Source organism: Myotis myotis, unplaced genomic scaffold, assembly GCF_014108235.1.
Source record: "Myotis myotis isolate mMyoMyo1 unplaced genomic scaffold, mMyoMyo1.p scaffold_m19_p_6, whole genome shotgun sequence".
NCBI classification, from domain to species: Eukaryota; Metazoa; Chordata; class Mammalia; order Chiroptera; family Vespertilionidae; genus Myotis; species Myotis myotis.
This window is the reverse complement of record NW_023416368.1, coordinates 12509355-12532395: the sequence shown is the minus strand read 5'-3', so window position 1 is coordinate 12532395 and position 23041 is coordinate 12509355. Positions and strand designations below refer to the sequence as shown.

At 38.1% G+C, this 23041-nt stretch overlaps 1 long non-coding RNA gene across 2 annotated transcripts in view; it reads right to left on the bottom strand.

Annotated features, from left to right (window-relative positions):
• The window catches only part of LOC118657742, a 65325-nt gene that overhangs the window by 21893 nt on the left and 20391 nt on the right, over window positions 1-23041 (bottom strand). For both annotated transcript variants that reach the window (XR_004968108.1, XR_004968107.1), the window contains exon 3: window positions 21996-22055. This is a non-coding gene — a long non-coding RNA (uncharacterized LOC118657742). The remainder of the gene's footprint in view (window positions 1-21995; window positions 22056-23041) is intronic.

Genomic DNA, 23041 nt, shown 5'->3' with positions numbered 1-23041 from the left:
TTATTTTCATTCTTGGTGAAAATAATACCTTAATAAAAATCTCCCAACTTTAAGACTCAGCAAAAGTCCTTTATAAACAAGGAGAGGGAAAGGGGTAAAGAGTGACTCCTTCCCCCTTTTCTTCTGCATAAACTCTAAGATTAGAGGTATTTGCTATTCAGATTAAGACATTCAAAAAGTCTGGGCTTGACCTATTTAAAAGTATTTTTTAAAAAGGCAAGTTCTTTCAGAAAAGAGCACATAATGTGCTGTAAAGAGCATTCTTTCTTTAAGTTTTCTTTTACTAACCATCATTTTTCCACCCCCATTTCAAGGAGATGGGTTTTTATGGGGTTGTGTTTAGAGAGATGAAACGGATTTGAGGGATATGAAACATAACTGTAATTTTAGAGTTTATACAATATTTCAAATGTATTTCTTTTGAGTTAAACAAAGACCTGAATTTTGCTTGGTTTCAATGACATAGAGTATATCATATGAGCTTTAAAACCCTCCTATTATTCTGTTAGACAAATGATATTTGTCGTAAATCATGTTTCATTGGAACTTAAGGGTCACAGCCACAGGGGAATGGATCCTAGATAGTTTTTATAATGTCCAAAGCAATAACTTCTGATATGACAACCATTCCATATCCAGGGAAATCAGGAGTCCTCTGGCAACATGAGAAGATAGAACCAGCCTCAATTTCTTCTGAGATTGAAGTGACACCATGATTCTTGTCACATTTGTGGAGCTAGGCTATAGATATTCTCACTTTTAATCAAAAGGATATTGTTGAACCCCACAATCTCTCACAATTCTTTGCTAACTTTAAGCTCCCAACTTGTTTTACTAAAAGAAAAAATTGAGGGTGACTCCAACTGGAAAAAGGTAGATTTTTATGGCTATTTTCTCTCAAGGAACAGGGATCTGGAGGTGCTTAGTTGACTAATAAGTCTTTGCTTTGTATCTCCAAGGTTAGGTACTCAAATATGTGACCCTCCAGCATCCTGAATAAATCTGACAATCTTCTACCCACATCACCATGAAAAACACCTCCCATTATAGGCAGCATGGGCATTTTCAGGAATGATTGGGAAATGAGATCAGTGGGAACTTAATGTCCAAATAAAAATGTTTTTTGGCCCTAACCGGTTTGGCTCAATGGATAGAGCGTCGGCCTGCGAACTCAAGGGTCCCAGGTTCTATCCTGGTCAAGGGCATGTACTTTGGTTGCAGGCACATACTCAGTAGGGAGTGTGCATGAGGCAGCTGATTGATGTTTCTAACTCTCTATCCCTCTCCCTTCCTCTCTGCAAAAAATCAATAAAATATATTTTTAAAAAATGTTTTCCCTTGGCATTCTCAAATTATATATTTTATATGTTCCATGCACTTTCTGTATCTGCCCATGAATATTGAAAATTTTCTGGATGGAATTTGATTTTATTTAATTACTTGGCATGAAGAGTGATACTTGCAAGTCCTCCCTTCTCAATAGATCAAGTGAAAAGCATATTATACAAATTTTGTATTTTAACTAGACGGTAAGAAAAAGATAAGTGTTCTAAGAAAAATGATTGCAGATTGTTACTGTGATTAATAAATATGTGGAGAATGGTAGAATGCCATATCTACCAGTAACAATGCCTAATCCTAGCTATAAAAGAAGGAGAATTATTAACCAAATTTGACTTGCCCTCACTATCCTCCTCCATGAGTAGTATTCTATAAAATATCTAATTCCAATTGAAGGAGCTATTACTAGTATAGCAGCCTTTTTTCCTTAGCTATTTTATCATATAAGTACTGTAGAGGACATTCCTATCTTATTTCTGACTACTTTTACCTATGATCTGAGTCATATATAATAATGCTTTGCATACTGAATTTCTTGCATGCAGTAAACAATGGCTGTGCAAAGTCCATCCTGAACTTTGCTTTCTCTATAAATTAGGTATCTTTTGAAGACCCACATGGGTGTGTGAAGTTGTGTACATACTCATGTGGATCTTCAAATATCGGTATCTGAATCCCTAAGACCTTTAATACAGTGTTACCTGGAAAGGGGGATTTAAGGTTGCTGATGAAATTAAGGTTGCTAAGTAGCTGACCTTAAAATAGGATTATCTAGGTGGGTTCTAGGTAATCCAAGGGTCTGAAAAGTCAGAAGAGGGAGACAGAAGAATCAGTGTTAAAGTGATACAGCATGAAAAAAACTCTACTGACCATCTGGCTTTGAAAATGAAAAGCAGCACTGATGACCTAACCAGTTTGGCTCAGTGGATAGAGCGTCGGCCTGCAGACTCAAGGGTCCCAGGTTCAATTCCGGTCAAGGGCACGTACCTTGGTTGTGGGCATATCTTCAGTAGGGAGTGTGCAGGAGGCAGCTGGTTGATGTTTCTCTCTCATCGATGTTTCTAACTCTCTATCCTTCTCCCTTCCTCTCTGTAAAAAAATCAATAAAATATATATTTAAAAAGAAAGAAAGAAAGAAAAGCAACACTGAGCAAAGAAATGCAGGCAGCCTTTTAAAAAGCTGCAAAAGTTGAGAAAATAGGTTTCCCCTAGAGTCTCAAGAAGGAAGACAACCCATAACATCTTGGGTTTAGCCCACTGAGATCCCTTTCAGACTTCTAATCTCCAGAACTGTAAGATAATAAATGTTTTAAGCCACCAAGTTGTGATACTTTGTTACAGTTCAATAAGAAATTAACACACTCGCTCTGCCGGTGTTGCTCAGTGGTTGAGTGTCGACCTATGAACCAGGAGGTCCACAGTTGGATTACAGGTCAGGGCACATGCCTGGGTTGCAGGCTCAATCCCCAATGTGGGGCATGCAGGAGGCAGCCAATCAGTGATTCTCTCTCATCATTGATGTTTCTATTTCTCTCTCCCTCTCCTTCCTCTATGAAATCAATAACAAAAAAAAAGAAAAGAAAAAGAAACTAACACACTCATAGGTAAGTTTTTCTAGGAACTGATAACATTTCTACCTTTCCTTAAGGCTTCCAGATACTCAATTAAATTGGGAAATTTGGATTGCTTGTATAAAACTTAGTGCTTTATTGCTTTAATTACTGTTTTTCTCTTAGTAGCATTTAATACCAGCTGAAATGATTATATTTGTTTAATGCCATTGTTACTGGTACATTGTAAGTTATCAGAGGGCAGGTCTTTGTTTTCTTGGTTGAGTTCAGTGCCTTGGACAGTGCATATCAAATATTGGATATACCATACATATTTGTTAAGTGAAATGATGAATAAATAAATGAATGATAGGCATTCAGTAGCAATGAGTATATAAATAAATCAATAAATAATAGCTATCTTCATTTGCCTCAATTAAGTGTATAAGTGATAATACATATTCTGATTGTTTTATGATAAATTTCACTTAAATTTGCATTTCCTATTATTTTACCTTCCTTACCTCAAGAGTGAATTTGCTTTTCTATTGACTTGAATATTTACTATCCGTGTGTACCAACCTATGCCTATATAGTCACTCAATAGATCTGGGCTTATCCTATTTCTATTGTTACCCCTAATACCCCTAACAAATCCCTTAGGGAAAATTTAATGTCAATACAGCAGGAAATATGTACAGTCAGTTTCATGCTGAAGAAAACAGTGACCATCTGATGAATGAGGATTTTCTACAGCTTTTTCTTTTTCTTGTGGAATGTCTCCTATCTTAGCACATTTCAGTAACCTCCTACTTCCCTTGACCCATTAGTATTTCCTGGGAGATAATCTCTAAATCCTTGAAATATTGCTGTCTGATAAGAATGCTTTTGTAGGTTAGAGGCTTTAGACCACGCTGTACCAATTTGACCAGAAAAGCTGATCCTAACAATATGACTTATGGTGAATACATGATTTTGCTCTAGGAGGATTAGAGTCTTATAAGTACTTCAGTGATGGTTCAGCCTGAGGGAGGTCTTGGAAATTCCCGAACCAATTCATTAACTCATTTATCTCTTATGACAGCCTTATGAACTTGATGTGATATTTGAAAGATGAGGAAGATGAAGCTTAGGGAGAGAAATTATTTGGCTCAAGATAAAACTAATCTAAAGAACATCCCCCAAAAATCTGTTTACTTTTGAACCCTTAAATCTTTCCGCCTTCAAGATAACTATAAAATCTATAGAGTTGACGATGAGACAGAAGAGAACTAAAAAGAAATTTTTCTTGCCCAGATGAGTTGTTCTAATCCATTTTACTTTTAAATTGCATAAGCCTAAGATAGAGCAATCAATTAGGTTATATTATTATTATGTACAAAGGAGATTAGTGCCAAAGCATCTAGCCTGCAGCTCAAAAGATCCTTAACAAAATCCACATACAGACTATATTTTTAACAATTATGTTGTAAATGATTTAGTCATCTGCTTCCTCTCTTTCCATGTTGGTAATTCCCACTGTGGCAAGCATTGATCAATGTTTTTTTCTACATAGCACAATTCATTCTGAATAGTTCAAGTATAAGAATCTATATATAAAAGCCAAAGGGACCGTTACATCCGAACAACCGGAACGACCAGAACAATTGGTTGACCAGTCGCTATGATGCGCACTGACCACCAGGGGGCACACGCTCAACACAGGAGCTTCCCCCTGGTGGTCAGTGCACTCCTACAGCCAACCTCCCACGGCTCCTTCCCCTGGCCAGCCAGCCCCCGTCAGCCCTTGGTGCTAAACCATTTTTTTAGAGACCTGCTTCTGGGTCAGGGTTTCCTACGTATCAGAGCAGTTCCCTTGCTGTGATCTATTGAAAGTCAGCCCTCAACACAAGGGTTTGTCTCACTCCCATTCTCTTCCTTCCCTGGGCCACCCCCTCCCTTCCGCCCCCCCCCCCCCACCACAATAGGTGCTGCTGAGAGGGAAGGAGGAGGGGGGAAGTCAGGGAACCACACGGTGGCAGGGTGCTGACAGCAGCGTCAGAGTCCAGTGTCAGGCATCTGTTCCTTCCACACCTGGCCCGATGACTGTCACCTCCTCTCCCGACCCTGCTGGGGCCTTCGGGCCTGAGCTGGGATGGGGAACTGGTGGTGGGTAGCGGCAGACACAGCCCCTTTCCCAGGGGGCCAAGGGCAAGCTCCCTTCATGGCCAACCCACAGTCCCTCCCACAACCAGCCAACCTCCCATAGTACCTCACCCCCCCCACCCCCGACCCCATGCACGAATTCAGCACTGGGCCTCCAGTCTAATATAAGATTCGAACAAGTTTTAGACAGAGTTTTCAGAATCCCACCAGAACAATATGACAGACCTCACACACTTGAGGAGAGATTCAGGAAATAAAGAAGCCATCACCTCTGATAGCTGCACTGCATGAACTTGTTTTGATTTGGAAATCCGGAGGCTGCCGCCAGCAAAATTAATTCCCATGTCCTAACTCTCAGCAGTCACAGCTAGAGACTTGGTACAAAACATCTCCTGTTGCTTTTTCAGAAAAAAAAAAACACACTAAATGTTTCCAAGACTGTACTTGACAGGAAAAACTAATAGTGTGGTCTCCACCTCAAAGTCTTGGACTTCTACTTTCCAAATTTCACATGGCCCTTCCGGTGTTGGAAGCTAAATCACAGTGACAACCTGGTTGTCTCAGATGCTCTTCAACCTCTAAGAACAGATAAGTAAACTAGAGGAAGTGGGAGAAGACACTGAATAAGCCAATCATGAATGTATATTGTTATTTCCCCTTCTATGCGCTTAAGGATTGGTTATATTTTACTAGAAAGAAGGAACAGTGAAATTCAAGGTCAATATCAATAAATTTAAATATGGTTTGACTCTAATGAGTTCTCCCAACCCCAATTAGGGCTGAAGCAAACTTCCAATTCTCTCCTGCTACATTTTGAACTATTCTAAACTATTTTCAGAAAATAATCTTCTGTTCCATTAATCTAAAACTTTGCTTCAAATCTCCTTTTAAGACCTTCCATGATCACTTGACCAGTGTGGCTAAGTGGTTGAGCATCAACCTATGAACCAGGAGGTCAACAATTCGATTCCTGGGTTGCAGGCTCAGTCGCCAGTGGGCGGCATGCAGGAGGCAGCCAATCAATGATTCTCTCTCATCATTGGTGTTCTTGTCTATCTCTCCGTTTCCCTTCCTCTCTGAAATCAATAAGAAATATTTAAAAATTAAAAAAAAAAGACCTTCCATGGTCATCCCAAGAGACAGCAGTAGCATTTTTCTTATTTGAATCTCTAATTTTCCAGAAGTCTATGATAAACTGTCATATACTTAATGTCCCTGTCTTGTTCTCTTCTAGAATTGTTTCAAATATGCTAACCTTGGTCTCCCTGTTTCAATGATAAAGTAAAAAAGGGACCATGGGATATGCATTTCCCCTTTCTGATTCCAGAGGGGCTGTTTCTTGAATATTTATATTAATAAACAGCTTTAACTTATCTGGATAAGGTAGCCCATTGTACAAGTTTTTCTATTTCTGCCATCCTAATGTTCAGGTTAAATAAATACTTTAGGAATACAAGAAATGGCTTCCTGCCAAAGCAGTACAGAATACTCCCATTTATCTCCATAAGTCTGACTAACCACTTAGACACTTTCAATTTACAGAATAAGAAATTCAGTTAACTCAGATTTCTTTATCTCTTGTGAAGCTGAAGAAAACAAATAAATAAAAATATATGTCTGCTCTGTCATTAACGTTATTTTCTATTTTTTCTACCCAGCAGCTCTTTTCTTTACTGTTATTTTTTGATATAAAATAAATTTTGTTGTTTATTATAACCAGAATATGTGATAATTGTAGATATTTTGGAAATACAGAAAAGTAGAAGAAATAATAAAATCACTCATACTCCAGATATAAGCCTTTTGAGTAAATAAATATGTATCTATAATCTTTTCATATTTTATTATAAAATCAATGGTAATTATAAAGTCTATATGTCACATGTAATTAATTCAAATATATATATTTTTCTTAAATACAAAGAGTTAAATGCTTAATATTAAATTTCAAATTTTTTTTAAGTCTCAGAAATCACTTTTTAGGTAAAGAATATTAAGATAGTAGGATCCTAGCATTTACTTAACTTAAGAGCATGCAAAATGTTTCTACTGCTATATATTGTGATTATCCTAATTGGATGAAGTCTTTATAGATTGTAAATTGAAATCAGATGTTACTGGGCCCACAGGTCCAGGGGTCCCCAAAGGTGTGGATGGAGTCGGCGAAGAAGGAATGACATGGAGACAGCGTTCAGTTGATCAGCAGCCTAGCCAGGATCTCTAGCCAGGATCTCCAGCCAAGTTCTGGTCTGGATCTCCAGCGAAGTTCTGGTTAGGATCTCCAGCCAGGTTCTGTGTCCATGTTCTCTTGCTAGGTTCTCCAGCCAGGTTCTGTAGCCATGTTCCCTCACTAGGTTCTCCAGCCAGGTTCAGTCACCAGGTTCTAGTCAGTTTCTCTTGCCATGTTCTATCCAGGTTCTGTAGCCAGGTTCTGTCTCTAGGTTCTTCAGCCAGGTTCTCTCGCTAGGTTCTGTCTCTAGGTTCTGTGGCCAGTTTCTGTCCAGGATCTTTTGCCATGTTCTCTCCAGCGAAGTTCTTCTGTCTCTAGGTTCTGTGTAGGTTCTGTCTTCTAAGTTCTGTCTTCTGTTGTCTTGTTACGACTGTATTTATACCAGTTGATTCCAATCCTATCAATCTCTATTCCAAAGGTTAGGGCGTTTCTTATCTCCATTCCAGGGAGTAAAGATTATGTAGCTTAAGCATCATTGTTCATAGTTAAAGTGATTAATTACCCACCTGGCACTTAGTTAAGGGATTTTATTCCCTCCCTAACTTCAGGGGAAAATCCCTACTTGGGGAAACAACCTTTCTCAGAGAGGTGACCTTGGTTAAAACACATAGTGCCAAGAAGGTGAGCAAACATATTAAGAACAGTATGCCATATATGCCAGGTCCCTTGAAACAGCAAGGATGGACCGGCTCCCGGCAGGCCCCTACTAAATGTAGGGACTAAAGAGAAATTTGCTTCTCTCAAACCAAGTATTTTAACTTCATCTACATATTTTATATTTACTACATATTTCAGTAACAACTACATCTATATATGCTAAAGAAACCTTTGGTTCTATTTTAATTCCCAATCCCTTCCAGAAAATTTTTATTAGATTAATTTTATTAGATTCCTTGGTTGTAAAAATTCTAAAACTAGGATTGTCTCCCTTTTCTCCAGAGCCTGCCTCTATAACTGGGTTAGTATCCTCTCGTGTTCCTCTTATTTTCTTGGGGGTAGGGTGATCATTCTTTGACTCTTGAAAACTCCGAATGTTATTCCTCACCTGGACATAAATCAACCACTACTAAATACTCAATAAATGTTCCTTATTACTATTATTTATTACATAAATGCTATATAGAACATTCCTCAATGTTACTGAAAAATATAGGGCCAACATCCCTATTTAGTTGCTTATAATTTTCTATTACTTCTCAGAGTGCTGGTATACAATATTCATGATTTTTTTAAATGGTTGTATTCTTTCATTCCTTTAAAAATTCTAATTTGAACGATCATCATTAATTTGATGATTCCTCATGGAATAGTTCATATACCTACTGTGAGATGCAACCATTGCCTTCTTCTCTATGAGAAGAAAAAGGTAGATGTATAAAGACTTAAACTCCTTTTTTTAAAAAAAATATTTTTATAGATTTCAGAGAGGAAGGGAGAGGGAGAGAGAGATAGAAAAATCAATGATGAAAGAGAATCATTAATCGGCTGCCTCTTGCACGCCCCACATTGGGGATTGAGCCCGCAACTCAGGCATGTGCCCTGACTGGGAATCTGATCATAACCTCCTGATTCATAGGTCAGTGCTCAACCACTGAGCCATGCTGGCTGGACTCATTTTTTTTTTCTTCAAAGCCAGTTCACTAGAGTAGAAAACCTAGGTCTTTCTTTCCAAAGCACTTTCTACTAAACAAAGACAGAGCCTGCAAATTATGGCTAAATCCCAAACTGATATTTGGATCATGGCATATGTGGGAGGAAAGTGAATATGATAAAGTTCATGAATTGACAAACAGACCAGGTGGAATAAAAAGAGTTCCAGAGCAAAGGTCAGATTTTGATTGGTACTATTGCCATCCAGGGAGTACCACTGATGCATCCCAAGGTGGACCAGCTGTCTGAAAATCACTGATAAATATCAAACATTGGAAATGGGTGGCAGGGAGGAGCTTTTCTTTCATTCCATCCACACTTTCTGAAAACATCATTTTCCTTTGCTTTATTTATCTTATTTTCCAAGTAAAAATACCTTTAAAACTTTAAGCCTCATAGTTTTATAAGAGAAAGAAATATTTCAATTTCTCCATTATAAAAGTTAGCAACTCTCTAGCCAGTAGATAAACAGAAAGGGCTTTTATTCTATTGATCAGAGGATTATCTAAGGCATTTCTGTTTTCTGTGAATCTGGAAAGAGCAGGCAAGGTGAGATCATTGAAGAGGAAACAAATAGTCTCTGAAGGCTTATTCTCAACAGATGAAACCTAAAGCAGGAGATAGCAAATACCCCACCATATCTTTACAACCACTAATGTATAAGGTGGCACATACCCATGGCAACTGGGAAAGAAAGAATTTGATTGTTTTCTCCCCCAACACATGCTGCAGAAAAAAGGGAAAGGTGAACAAGAATTGGGGGAAGAAACATATATTTCTGGTGTCATTAAAACTACTATTTTCAGCTTCATTGTTTCACTTGAATTGAATTAATGAAATAATAAATAAAAAATCCTCAACATTTCAACTGAGGGGTGTAAAATAGTAACTCAACAAAATAGACTAAAAAGAAAGGAAAGGGGAGTAAAACGATCATCAGAAAGAATCAAAATAAATTTTCATTTCTAAATCAAAATAATATAAAGTAAGATGTAAATTCTTCCATCTCTCTCTTTCTGGTTATAAAACACCCTCCACTTAAAACAGAACTGCCACCTGCTGTGGAAATGAAAGTAGAATTTCCATAGTTTGTAAATAACCTTTTGGGTATCCTGATATTCTTGACAAAATAGGCATATGGAGGCTTCTGTGGTTGTTACTCGCTTAGCATTCCAGGGTAAGCTCATAAATTAGCAGGAATATTTAAAATAGGAAACTAGGGCACTAAACAAAAACATCAGAAAGCATTAAGATGCACCAGACCCACTGCCTGAGGCATTTACAGTGAGAAGGTGGCTGTGTGTCTTTGTGACTAAAATTGGACATGAGGCTGAGTGCTTTTCTATTTTATATTAAAAACCATACTATATACAGTTGAGAATTTAAGAAGCTTAAAGTTAATGTGTTTGAGGAAGATGGGAGGATACAATATTTTAATACCTAATATACTGCAGAAACCCGTAATGTGTTAAAATTACACATTACTCTTACCATCTGCTCTGTTTACATAATGTCTGTCCACCAAATACATATCATTTTTTTCATATTTGAAATTGCCTCCCCCCACAGTGAGTTCTTAAAGGCAAACAGGAAGAAAAGTATTTATTTTTCTTTTAATTTTAGTGAAATTATAACTTTAACTGGACTGTTTTAAAAAAATTTTAATAATTCTTTACTAACATGCAGCAATCATATGATTACACTAGGCTTCTTTAGTATCAATGGGTGAATCATTTAAAAATTGAGCCCAGCCAGTGTAGCTCAGTGGTTGAGCATTGACCCATGAACCAGGAGGTCATGGTTCGATTCCCAGTCAGGGCACATGCCTGGTTTCCGGCTCTATCCCCAGTAGGGGTGTGCAGGAGGCAGCCGATCCATCATTTTTCTCATCAATGATGTTTATATCTTCCTCTCTCCTTCACCCTTCCTCTCTGAAATTAATAAAAACATATTCTAAAAAAAAGAAATAAAAGTGTGAAAGTCTTATTTGTTATATTGCAAGTAGGATAGAATCTTATATTCTTCAAATTCACTGGCACTATTTTATACCATTTTTGGCCTCCGGTTCTATTCTCACACTGTACATTCATGAACTCTGTTGGCAGCTTTCTGCTTCCTAATAACCTCCACCTCTCTACCTCCTTTCCTTCCTCCCTCTCTCCCTTCTTCTCAGATCCCATTCTCAGCAAGAAACTATGTCTTGAACAGCCCTATGGGAAGCCCCACATGGTAAAGAAATGAAGCCTTATGACAATGGCCAGGTGAGTGATCCGGGAGGTGGGTCTCCTAACCTAGATCTTTGAGAGAGACTGCAGCCTAATGAGGACTACTGAGCCAGAAGTATTCAGTTCATCCCAGAATCTTGAGCCTAAGGAACTGTGAGATCATAGTTTGTGTTGTCTTCATCCACTAAATTTTGGGTAAATTATTACACAGTAATAAATAGCAAATACACCAAACCTCAATTTACATGACCAGAATAGTCTACAAAGAAGAAAACATGAATTGTATCCACTTATTTCTATGGTAATGTTCCTATGAATATTTTCAAAATGGATTTGTGAATCAGCTTCCCAAATTGGCATTATATCTGTAAATATGGCTGCTTCCTGAGCAAAAGGCTTTTCCTAATTTGGTGGCATGATTCCTTGGGTAGGACATGTTTTAGCAGAAGTCTCTGTGCGATTATAATCTACTAGAGGCCCGATGCACAAAATTCGTGCAAGGGGCTCTGCCCTCACAGCCGTGGTGGCTTGCCTCATGCCTCGCAGTCCTGGTTCCTGGAAGGTCATCTGGAAGGACATCCAGAAGGTCATTTGGCTGTCTGGTCTAATTAGCATATTACGCTTTTATTATTACAGATGTGCCAAACAGTTCTGTGCTTCTGTTTGGCCTTTGGGGGAACTGGTGACTGACAGGTGTGAGGGGATGTTTTCTCAGTTCACTGTTGCTATGCAACACAGAGCATGGGTTTTATCTTTTGTCTTACATTTTTGTCAATTAATTCTCAATAGCTTGCAAACCTCAACAGACATCGGAAACCCTTAGATGTAGGTATTTGTCTGCTTTTCTTGACAAGTAATAATTTGGGGTTCATGTAAAGTGACCCATTTAAATCACATCTCTGGTTAGTAACAAGTCTTTGATTCCTAATCAGCATGCACTTGTACTGTGACCTAGCTTACAGCACCCCTTCCTCCCTCCCCCTCGCCCCTCTTTTTCTTGTTTCCAATCACAGCAAGTACTGAGACATACTGCACAGTTTATCAGTAAGTCTGATATGTGCAGAGGGACTTAGAATAAGGTGAGGTTTTTTTTCCTTCCTTTCACTTTAAATGGAAGTAGAGATTGTTACCATTATGCCTCATGCACTTTTGTTAAAACAGAAAGTCTAAACCAAGTTATCTTTCTGGCAGGTAGTTCAACAGACTTTTAATGTTCCGCTGGCAGCATCTGTAAAGACGTGGTGATTATGTTTCTGGGGACAGAGGAATGGAAGCACTCTGTAAGGCGTATATACCAGGGAAGCCTTTCTTTAAGCATTCTGCCACCTCTTTAAGAGGGAAAATAGACTATCAGGTGTTTATTTATTTATGTTTTTATTTGTACTTTTGGATATTGCACTATCTTTTCAATAGCAACATTTTATCTTGTGCTTTGTGTTGCTGTTCACATCTTTCCGTGCCTTTTAAGTTCAGAATAGACATGAGAAAATTATAAATCATTTAACATTTTTTGGCCTAATATCTTTCCTAGATATAGTGCATTAGCTTATGTTATACTAAAAGGCTTTCACAATTTTAGATCAGGAATTACAATCTTAGCCCAGGATTTTGGCTTTCAGAAAGGGGCAGTTTGTCTATATATTAGAAATGTGAAAGGGGGCGCTTGAATACATGTATGTAATTATACAACTATTACATTTCGTTATTTTAAAAATGAACTTTACATCAGTAGGATAAACATATTTCTCTCTCTTCTCTTGAATTCTGAACTCTCTTGGGAAATATAGCTATCTTTACTCCTACTGCATACAGTGTTTATGATGGAAGGTTGGCAGGTGGATGTCAAAAAGAAGTTAAAACATTTTGATACAGAACAGATTTGCTCCTCCTTTCAAAGTAGTCCTTCGAAATGATAATCAGGAACAGAGGTAGATAAGGGTAATGTTGTTGGCAGTTTTCATTCCATACTTTTCCCTGTCCGATCCACTTTCAGACTAAATAAATCTGACCATGACTAAGCACATATTAATAGCCAAATCTATTCCACAAAGAATTATATGTAATTCCGTAAATCTGTCCCAAATCTGTTCTTCATGTTCTGAGAAACAAAGTATGGATACATTTGGCATATTCCATCTATTAAACATCCATAGCAACATTAATAAGAGAAGAAGAATCTTGAATGTCAAGAAGATGCTATGTTTCACTTCTTAAACTATCTATGATAAAATATCAGTGAGGTTTTTGGCTTGTTTATTTTTTATATATTTTTATTGATTTGAGAGAAGGAGAGAGATAGAAACATCAATGATGAGAGAGAATCATTGACCGGCTGCCTCCTATACTCTTCACAATCCAGCCCTCAACCTGGGCATGTGCCCTGACTGGGAATTGAACCGTGGCCTCCTGGTTCATGGGTCAACGCTCAACCACTGAGCCATGCCAGCCAGACTGCTTGTTTATTGTTAATATCCAATTCATTGTATATGAATTAAACTATGACATGTACATTTTAAAGAATGAATAGTAAAACAAAACGCAAAGAAAAACACAAGCCTGTTAAGGCAATGTCAAATATATCTTAAACTTTCTAAACACTGTCTCTCAATTCCTACATTGATGACAGAGAGTTGGCGTGGCACTGGTCACAGGAGACAGTCTGAGTAGCGTGGCTGTAACTGATCTAAAATAATGATACAGCTGAAGCCCCAAATAATGTTTTAACAAGAACGGTTTTTCTCAAACTGTATCAAGACCAATATACTTGAGCATAGCATACTCTCATGAGTACCATCAGCTTACTATGTTAGGACAAATTGGGATCCTTTAGGATTGTGTGTGAGGTTTGAAAAAGTTCCCATGTAATTCTGGTGGATTTCTTCTTGCCCTGACTTAGAATCATTGCAGTAAAGGAATTCAGTGAGAAACCAGCTGATGGTCCACAAACAAGTACTGAGCTTCTAATCTGTAAGAGGCCTTATGTTATACCCTTAGAAATACAAAGACAGATGAGACAGAGACTTGAGTGCAACATTAAATGAGAGTGGAGCTCATGCAAAGATAACTAATGTATGCATAATATATAATAATAAAAGCACAATATGCTAATTAGATCAAACAGCTGAAAGACCTTCTGGACGTCTGCGGAATTGGACCTAAACTGGCAGATTGTGAGAGGGTGCAGGCTGGGCTGAGGGAACCCCTTCTCCTCCTGCCTCCCCCCGCCCGTCCGTGGACGAATTTCATGGACCAGGCTTCTAGTATAACATAATGTATCAAAAGGGAGTTTATCCATCCATATACAATTTGAGTAGCCATAGTTATGAAATTATAATATATATTTATAATTATAATAGCTAGAATGTACTAATGGCCTTTTTAATATAAAAAATGATTTTATGCATGTTAAATATGTTACCTTATTCAATCCTCAAAAATCCTTATTTGTTATGCATCCTAATTAGAAACTTTAGAGATCAGAAAACTGAAGGAACTGAGAGGTTATGCTGTCCAAGGATACAGAGCCCGTGAGCAGAAAAGAAAGGATCCAGACCCAGAGCCTAAACTTTAACCCTCTGTTACCCACACTATGAAGTACTGGAATAATATATTATGCTATCATCCAAATTCTATCCCCTCCTCCATACAGTTACTGGAGTTTTCAGTCATGGATTTATCTAATGATTTTCTGTTATTATTATCATCTCTGTCTTTCAGTAGATGGCCTATAAATGTAAATAGAACCAGGATTTGCAGAGCAGAGGGCAATAGCCACAGAGATTTTGATTAGGAAACAGGAGTCATGGCAGGCAGAGAAATCACACTGCAGAAGAGCACATGGCCTATCTAGTTGTCACTTTGAAACTGATTTTTCCCCTTTGGGGATGGTCAGAGTTTATGAGTCATCTCCAGTCAGCTGTCTGGAACTCTGGATAAACAGAGTCTTTGCTGTGCTGAGAAGCAAATCATCTTTTCCTTTCCGTGCCCTGGATCTTCAAGATTAAGCACATATCACAGAGTGGCTTATTTTCCTATTCATTTTCTACCCAGTTCTTCCCAGATGTACAAAAAGGTTATCGGTGGGAAGGATGCAAATAACAGTCATCATGTAAATCTGGGTGATGACACAGAAATACCTCTAATTAAAGATGGATAAAATGCATGGCAACAATCTTCCCACTTGATTAGTTTATCTCATGGCTTATTCTCATTGGTGGCCACATGAAGCTCATGCAGTTGAAGCCTCATTTGACACACAAATATACTCTGAATCTCTTGCAATGACAATTGTTCAACCTACACTAGTCTGTCTCCATTATGTCAACATTAAATTAGCATTATGTCCAGCATAAAGAACAATGACTGCTCTTTATTTCAAATGCCGCTGATTATTTGTTTTTTGAAGGAAATGTCAGTTGAAGGTGGAGTGAGAAACATGCTAATATTAAAATTGGAGGTGACTGAGTTGCAAAGTTCTTCTTATATCTTGCCTAAGAAACTTAGACTTGGTAACAGTGATATCCTAAGTTGCTTCCCACAGTCAGTAAGTATGATCTACCATATCTGATCTACTACTTACTAGTTCTGTAATACTAGCCTAACCCTGTTAATTCTCAAGCCTTGGTTTCTTTACTGTCTGTCTGCAACAGGACTTCTCTAACCTACCTCACAAAGTTTGTGTAAGGGTGAAATAATAGCATGTTTACAAATTCTAATAATAGGAAATGCAAAAAATCACTATATAATTGTTGGTTCATGTTATTTTGTTATGCAAATTTAATGCATAGTTTTACAATGGTTCCTAATAATTACGCTTGCTACCAATGGAGATTACATTAACATCTTTCTTCAATGATTTTGTTCTCACACTGAGAACCTCCTAATGGTTTCAGGCATAATTTTTTAAAAATATATTTTATTGATTTTTTATAGAGAGGAAGGGAGAGAGCTAGAGAGTTAGAAACATCTATGAGAGAGAAACATCAATCAGCTGCCTCCTGCACACCTGCTACTGGGAATGGGCCTGCAACCAAGGTACATGCCCTTGACTCAAATCAAACCTGGAACCTTTCAGCCTGCAGGCTGCTGCTCTATTCACTGAGCCAGGCATAATTTTTAAAAAGAACCAACTGAAAGTGAATCTCAGAGTCCGGCTGGCGTGACTCAGTGGTTGAGCATCAACCTATGAACCAGGAGGTCACATTTCTATTCCAGTCAGGGCACACGCCCGGGTTGTGGTTTTGATCCCCAGTGGGGGCATGCAGGAGGCAGCCTATCAATGATTCTCTCTTGTCATTGATGTTTCTATCTCTCCCTCTCCCTTCTAAAGATTCAGTCAATTCACAGAGCTCAAACTCTATGCAAAGTCTCTTCCTGAAACACTGTAGTCACTTCATTATTCTGCTACCTTACGTGTCCCAGCTACCAGGCTCTCCACCTATACTTGCAACTGACATTTGAGTTGGGAGGAATTCATGGGCCTTGTAAAGCCTGACTGTGTGTGTATCTCAAGCAAAATCTTAGTGGAAGAGCATATAAAATGCTCTTACATAAGAGCTCCTCAGCTCACAATTTTCCTATCATTTAAAATGCATTCCATTACCCAAATAATTGCAACTGCAGTGCTCCTATTATAAAATATGAAGTAGAAAATAGACACGTTTGTGAAAAGGGAACAACATGGAAATACACAAAATCCTCATTTATGAAATGTTAAAAACTGGCAGGACCAAGGTATCAAAAAAATATAGACATTTTTATGGGCACCATCCATGTCATCTAAAACACTTATTCCTATTTTTGTTTCTGTTGCTTTTTTATGAATTGAATTTATTGGGGTTATATTGGTTAATTAAATAGGTTTCAAGTGTATAATTCTATAATACATCAGCTGTGTACTATATTCTGTGCTCACCACCTATAGTCTAGTCTCCTCTGTCATCGTCACCATTTATTCTCCCCTTTACCTTCTCCTACCTTCCCCCTCTCCCCCATCTCTCTGGTAATCACCATACTTATGTCTGGGTCTATGAGTTGTTGTTTGTCTTAATCCCTTCACCTATTTCATCCAGCCCCCACTCCCCACCCCCAGACAGTTATCAGTCTGTTCTCTGTATCTACGAGTCTGTTTCTATTTTGTTAATTTATTTTTTATTAGCTTCCACATGTAAGTGAAACCATATGGTATTTGTCTTTCTCTAACTGGCTTATTTCATTGCTGCTGTTTTTAAATACAGTCAGGCTTTCTTCAGAAGCAGCTGCATAGTAAGAAGAATAAAACCCTTCATTGTTCAAACCTAAGATTCCAAACCTTCAAATGACACACATCCATACTTTAAGATTTTCTTTTTAGTATATCAAATGTATCCAATACAGTATTCATTTCTTTTTAGGTATTCTATATACCATTTTATATTTTCTATCAAATAAGCTTTCACCATCATTGATGAAGGAATGATCTCAAATTGGAAGAGGGTTTGACAGATTGGCTCAGTTGTAATAAAAAATAAAAAAAAAAACCACACAGTCCCAGAATGGACTGGTAAGTATGTATAGATAGCCAAATCTTGCATAGTAAAGAACATACCTTTTCACAAGGTGTCTGCTAGAGAAATTCTCCTGTCACAGAGGATGGTGGCATTATTCGATATAAATGTAAACTATATTTTTTTGACAGCTGTGGAGAGTTGAAATGTTTGACACAACACAAATTATGATGAAGACAATGTCATGGGAATTAAAGTGTACATTTAGTTCCTTAAAGTTGTTTTAGTATGAAAGATCTTTGATTCATATACAAATTTATCCAAAAGAAGCAGTAACTCAAACTCATCAGCTAATATACTAGCTAGAATTCTCTAAGAATAAGGTACTTTGTGAAAGTATCACAAAATAAGCAACCAGAACCAGTTACTCACAGAGCAGCAAGGCAGTTTTGCATCATGTGTGACTGGAAAGAACAATGGTATTGGAGTCAGACAGTTCTAGCTTTAATGCTCAGTTCTCCCTCACATTAGCTATAGGATCTTAACAGGCTCGATTGACTTTACCAAGTCTCAGATTCCCCAATTTCAAAATAAAGATTATACTATTTACATTGCATGACTATTGTGAGGAACAGAATTGACACATGGATAAAGCACCTTTACCATGTTTGTCTTACAGTATAGATTCTATGGTATATCTATTCAATGACACCTTGATAATAGTTAAAACCATTTTTAAAATATTTTTATTTATTTCAGAGAGAAAGGAGAGGGAGAGAGAGATAGAAACATCAATGATGAGAGAGAATCATTTATCGGCTGAATCCTGCACACCCCACACTCGGGATGGAGCCACACCTGGGCATGTGCCCTGACCAGAATCGAACCTCGATCTCCTGGTTCACAGGTAGATGCTCAACCACTGAGCAACACTGGCCAGGCTAAAATTATTTTTTATGAAAGCTAATAAGTATCCTGTTTTATTCTAATTCTAAAAAACCCACAACTTAATAATTTTACATATGTTAAGTTCATAGTGAAAGATAGTGGATCTGAGCCATCCACATACATCCATATTCACCATCTATCCATTCATGCATTTATCCATACATCCATGCAATACTTATTCATTCATTAAAAATATGGGTAAAGTATAAACTATGCCAAGTACTGAGCTAGATCAATCCTATTTAAGCACAGAAAAATAAATGCCATTCATTATTTATTAAAGGAATCTTAAAAGAATGTGGTGATTGAGCCAGAATGGTGGGGATGAGAAAAGTGTGGATAGGGATGTTGCAATTTTGATTTTAATTAATGACATCTGAACCAATATCCTATCCTATAGAATAAAAGGCTAATACGCAAATAGACCAAACGGCAGAACAACCGGAACAACCAAACAACCAGTCACTATGCTGTGCACTGACCACCAGGGGGCGTGCGCGGAACATGGCAGGCGTCTGCCGTGGTAGGATGGTGGAGCAGATGAGCAGGGGCGCCAGACCAAGGCAGGGCACCACTTGCTGTCATCGGGGCGAGCCTCTGGTGGTTACTGAAAATTCTTTACTCCTGCACACCGCAGTCCCACCCAGCTCTCACACCCACTGCCAGCGCCAGCCCTGTTTGCACCTGCTGCTGGCACCCAGCACTGGTCCCGATTGCTTGGCACCATCAGTGGGTGCAAGTGGTAGCTGCTGACCCTGATCGCCCCTGAGGGCTTCTCCACCTCCTCCTGCTCCTGAGGGGCGATCAGGGCAGCAGCCGCCACTCGCACCCACTGACAGTGTTGGCCCTGCTCCCACCCACTGCTGGTGCAGGCCCCAATCACTCCATGCTATCAGTAGGTGCGAGTGGAGCTGGCACCTTCAGCACATGGGAGTGGTGGTAGTGGGAGCAGGGCTGCCCGCAGAGAGGGAACCGGGGGCCGCAGCAGGAGGGGCCGGGCAGGGGCACAGAGGATGGGCCAAGACCCACCCCTGTGCCCACTGCAGCCTCGCAGCCCACAGTTCCTTTCAAGGTGCACAAATTCGTGCACTGGCCCCTAGTGTTAAAATAAAGTTTTTCCAGAAAAGCAAAGAGTTAGAGAAGCTGGCTCCAAAAGTCTCCAAAGTGTAGTTCATTAGAGCTGAAAGAAGGCTTTTAGAGTTGTCTTGTATGACGAATATAAATTATCTCAATAAACTTTCCCACTGAGGCAGAAGCTGCCTCACAAATCTTCTCAACTAACAATCCTCTATCCGAAGAATTACACTGGCAAACAAGATAGTACCTACTTGTGATTTTATTTCCTTTTTTTCCTTTTCTAATTTCTTTAAAAATTTTTAACATGTGATTAAATGAGATAGGCAACATATTAGCCCAGAAATAACATAATGACACCACTATAACGCAGGCAGTAACAATAAACTTTTGTCAAGTGTGTGATTCAATGAAATTAACAAAGGAAAATTGAGATAGAGGATCAACTATTAAAATGAGGGAAACTGGAGGGCCATGTAAAGAAAAGAACTGTATAGGAAAACAGAAAACATAAATATCAATGAATATAAAATGCTATTTGTAAATGCCCAAAGATGGCATGTTCCTAGACTGAGACCATCATTAACAACTTATATTTACCATAATAAACAAGAATACAAATACTCTGCTTCATATCAGAGATAAATCATCCTCCTTCCTGCCCTGACTGGTTTGGCTCAGTGGATGGAGCGTCGGTCTGCGGACTCAAGGGTCCCAGGTTCGATTCCAGTCAAGGGCATGTACCTTGGTTGCGGGCACATCCCCAGTAGGAGGTGTGCAGGAGGCAGCTGATCGATGTTTCTCTCTCATCGATGTTTCTAACACTCTATCCCTCTCCCTTCCTCTCTGTAAAAAATCAATAAAATATATTAAAAAAAAATCATCCTCCTTCCTGTGTCTTAATCCCATCTAATAATTTCTTAGGAAATTAAATCACTACTTTTAGTCATAATTTCAAATTGTAGGGAGCAATAATTTACTTTGATCCAATCAATACATACTCACATACTAAACATAATACTAGCATTTTGTTTTATTTTTTCATTCATAAATTCTGTACCTTTGATGTATAAGATGATCTGCTTACAGCCGGGAATGCAAATACAAATAAGATACAATCCCTATCCTAAAGATTCAATAGGGGAGATCAACAAAAATATCTGCGATGGATTTGGTCTTCTAAAAATATGGACTAAATATGCTAGTCCAAAGGAAGGGATGATTTAACTTGGGAAGTCACAGGAGACATCTCAGAAAAACAGTAACATAAGTGGGGTCTTAAAAATGCGTATGAGTTTACAAGGTAGTTGTGTGCATACATGATAGTGCTTTTCAGTTTTTAACCTAGACACAGAGGACAAAACAAGATGTTATTTTATGTTAAATACTGAAATATGTTGTATCAATTACTATATGTTATTAGAATTCAAGAAAGACTCCCAAAAAAGTGTGAGTTATTCATACTGAAGAAAGATTCTAAAGGAAGAAACTTTGATCTGTGTCTTGGAAGGTACGCTGGGACACAGAGAGCACAAAAAGTCCACTGAAAGTTACATAACATGTAAAACAGAAGAATGACTCACAATCATGGAACAGAGGCGACTGGAACCCACACACTCCTCCTGTTTCTTCCTGTGATTACAAAAGAGCTGACTATTCATATGAAAGCTAACCCTACCTTAAGCACTAGATCCTATTCTTTTGCCTATTCAAGGACATGGACCCAGCAATTTCCTCGCATCATTCCAACACGATTTCTACTCTCTTCTAGATATCTTCCTCAGCTTACATATACATTGTAATTTCTTCCACCGTGCAAAAAACCCCTATCCTGACCTCATTTCACCCTCCAAGTAACAACGTATTCTCCATTACATCAAAACTCTCTGAAAGTCTTATAAGCTCCCTCTTTCAATGCCTCTTTATAGATTCTCTATTGATCCCCTCCAATCAGTTTGTTGTCAACTCTTCATTACAAGTGCTATTGTCAAAGCAACCAATGACACTCATTTTTTAATCAAACAGAATGTTAAATCCTTAGATTTCAACATTGTTGAGCTTTCTGCACATTTAACATTTCAACCATTCTCATTGAATACTTTCTTCACTTGGTTTTCAGGACACTATCCATATATATGCCTTCAGTTGGATAGTAAAAATGACTAAGTTTGAGAAAATGATGATGTTTTATCCAACCTAGATTGAAACACTTACAAAATAATATTGCTTGGCCTTATTCTAAAACTTAAGAAAACAGGAAATATTGATATAAAATAAAACCTCTTTAATCTCTCCCTCAATCCCTTGAGGCACAGCAAGTAGTCTACTATAAGTAGTTAATACATACCTAATTAATGAACATCTGCATTTTACTCTTCATCAATATGTTTTCTCCAGCACAAACCTTCTGAACAAATTAGATATATACTATTAGTAGAAAAGAACCCTAGACATCTTCAGAAAAGACATAAGAAGGCATGGTTGGCTTAAGATTAAACCAAATTTATTTTGTTTTTTTACTTCACTTGCTTTCCTTTCACTGAAAGTCCAAGTACAGTGCCCATAAATTGAAGAGCCAAAGTTGTGACAAAGATAACAGCACACAGTTTTGCAGGCCATTTACTGAATGCTCATCCTGTTCTTATTTGGGGTAGTTAGGGAGTGTGAACAAAATTTCCAGAAATGGAAAACATTCCTAGATATCGCCTCTCCCCAGCTCCCCTTGGAGATGGATGATTATCAATGTCTCGCTTTTTTTCAGTATGGCCATGGTTCCTCTAATCCTTATTGGGGACCATTTCTCCTTTCTGAAATTGCCACCCCCATTGCTATCAATTGTGCATCAAAGCCCAAATTAGACCCAGTTCCTCATGAAGGCTTCTTAGGTTATTTTAGCCACCATTAGTCTCTCTTGCTGAGCCACTTTAAATATCATTTTCAATCTCAAAAGTAAACTTTGGTTATTAGCAGGCTATTTTCTAGATTTCTGTTGCACAAAATTCACAATTTATTACATACAGTCTTGTTCTCAAAATTCATCAATCATTTTATATATCTAAAAGGCTATGGATTGCTTTATGCCATTTAATGCTTTTTAATGGCTATAGATTGCATTATGCCATTTTTGATCTCCACAAAACTTAGTGTGTGTGTATGAAATGCTTACATTAATACATATCCAGCTGTGGCAGCTAAATTTAGCACATCTTTCTGTAACATTAAGTAGAGTGCTCTGCAAGACTGCACTGGAGTAGGATACAGCATTTGCCGATTTTAGGACCTCTAGGAAAATAGGGCACATTTTAGCTTCAAATTATGGGCGCATCACCGTATCAAACATCAGAGGCTCTGTCTTTCTTAAATTTATAAGTACTATATAATAATAATAATAAT